Here is a 2,645-nt window from a genome sequence, read left to right on the forward strand (position 1 = left end):
TTCCCGTAAATTCTTATGTTTGTTAATACTTTCTGTGAGTTTATTATAACCATGCTATGACCTAGTTGGCCTGAAACGACGTTCTTCAAGCGTCGGAACTGTTTATGATATTTGTCACCCCAGACCTGCCGGTCTAACTGTTGCATGCAGTTAAGGTGTGAGTTTGTCAAACCCAATATAGATCTATATACATCAATCACACTCCCTCCAGGAGATTCTGGTTACAATACAGGACTTAATGGTAAGTGTGAAGCGAATGACTCACAAAGTCCTTAACGAATTTACATGTAACGTAATGAAAATACCTTATAGTATAAATGTACAATTCTTGCATGAGTGTGTTATGTAGTGTATCATAAACCATACCTATTATAGTTTATCAAAAATGAGAGTAGTAATGGTAACGTACGTAATCTATTTTCAACGTAGTTCGTTCAATTGTTTGAGTAAAATGGATGTACTTTGATTATAACAATCGTGTTGTCCTTTATATTTCATGTGCATATCCATATAAATATCCATTTATTTACTGATGCATGTTCATATAACAAGATAAAATATTATTCTTTTGTAATAACATACCCTCACATAAGGATATACCCCTTGCTCAACATGATACAAGGTGATAATAATATGTTAGAAATTTTCTGTTTGAAACAACTACGATCACTGTTATTAGAAAATTTATAAAAACTTAATAAAAGATCCAAATCAGAATCCGTAAATTGTGGGAGTTTTTTTAATGAGACTAGTTTGTTCATAAATTTTTCCATGATTTTTAGTGACCTCTAACTTAGGTGAAAACATCCATAAACACAGACTGGTCCGGTTTGGTTCTTGAAATGATAGACAGTTTTGCGAAAATCACCATAAATTGTAGAAAAATCGTATGGAGATGTGCAAGTAGTCATTTTAAAGATAAGAACTTGAACTACTTTCAACTTGTACAGTTTTGAAAACAAAAATGATTTAGTTCACCAAAATAGTCCGTGAATGGAGTCCAACTTTTCTGATGTAAGCTGTTAGAAATATTTAGTTGTGTTCTTGATGATTTGACTTGTATTCTCCCCCTTAAAACATAAGAAAATATGAAAATGTAGGGGTATGAACTCACCTGAGTGATTTCAGAAGATGGATGATGGAGATATGTAGTATTCCACTAAGGAACACTAAGAGAATGTCTTGAAGGTTCGAAGATCTATCATTAATGTGATGGATTTTGTGTAAACAATCAATGATTGGAGTAGAATGAAGTGTAATAATCACAAGGAGGATGAATTATACTTACCAAGGGGAGGGTAAAGCTTGAAGATCAGCCTTGGAGTCCTGGAATAGTGAGATAAAGTTTGAGAGAAAAGTTGTGTTGTATCATTGGTGAATTGAGATAAAATGAAAGAAGCGAGGAGAGGGGATTGGTTATTCAGTTCTAAGAACGTGGGAAAAGCTAATAATTGAGTAGGAAGGACATTGAAGTGACCTAGGTAAGGTGGGGAGGTGTGGCTGGTCATAGAGTGGGTGTGGGGGTGGTTGCTTGTGTCATAAAGTAAATCAAAGTCAACACTCAACATCTTTGTACTTTACCAACTAAATTTTATTCTTTAAATAAAGATTTCCATGAAAATATGTTTAAATTATGAATATTTAGTGTCTTTTATATAAAAATATAATTTCTGGAGAAAATCCCGCGTTAAAATCACGAAAAACGGGCTTAAAATGTGAAAAATATTGATAATGGGCCAAAAGTGTAAAAATTCCGAAGTCTGGCCGGAGGTTCGGCCTTCTGGTAGTCGGAACCGAAATTAGAAGAGGGTGACCGAGAGGAGAGAAGAAGACCAAGAGGAGAAGAGAGAGGATCGAGAGGCGAAGGGAGGACCGAGAGTGGAAAGAGGGAACCGAAAGTAGAAGAAGGAACCGACAAGGGAAAAGAGGACCGAGAGAAAGGGAAGGAAGACCGAGACTCGGTCTTTGCTCTTGGCGGGTTCGACTCTCGAGTTCGGTTCCAGGTCTCGGTTCTCAGGTTTCGGCTACAGGTCTCGGTTTCGGCTGGGGCAGCGAGGCTCGGTCTCGGCTCTCAAGTCTCAACTCCAGGTCTCGGTTTCGGTTGCTAAGTGTTTCGGTTCTTTGCTGCTTTCGGTCCAAGAGGCTTCGGCCCTATAAAGGGTTTTTCGGTTCTTTTAGGGTCTTTTACTCGTTTTAACCCCGTTTCAAGCCGTTTTTGACCCGGTTAAGAGTCGGGATGGCCCGAAAGGCTATGAAAAGTTACAGGAACTTTTGAGAGAGATTTGGGAGAGATTTCCCATACTTGGAGAGATTTCTAATACAAAGAGATATTTAGGAGAGATTTGACATTCTTGGAGAGATTTCTCATACAAAGAGATATTTGAGAGAGATTTGACATTCTTGGAGAGATTTCTCATACAGAGAGATATTTGAGAGAGATTTGACATTCTTGGGGAGATTTCTCATACAAAGAGATATTTGGGAGAGATTTGACATTCTTGGAGAGATTTCTCATACAAAGAGACATTTAGGAGATATTTGACATTCTTGGAGAGATTTCTCATAAAAAGAGATATTTAGGAGAGATTTGGCATACTTAGAGAGGTTTGGGAGAGATTGGACAATAGAGAGAGATAGAGTGAAAA

The sequence above is a fragment of the Lactuca saligna genome, chromosome 1 (assembly GCF_052625555.1).
Source record: "Lactuca saligna cultivar CGN05327 chromosome 1, ASM5262555v1, whole genome shotgun sequence".
Taxonomy (NCBI): domain Eukaryota; kingdom Viridiplantae; phylum Streptophyta; class Magnoliopsida; order Asterales; family Asteraceae; genus Lactuca; species Lactuca saligna.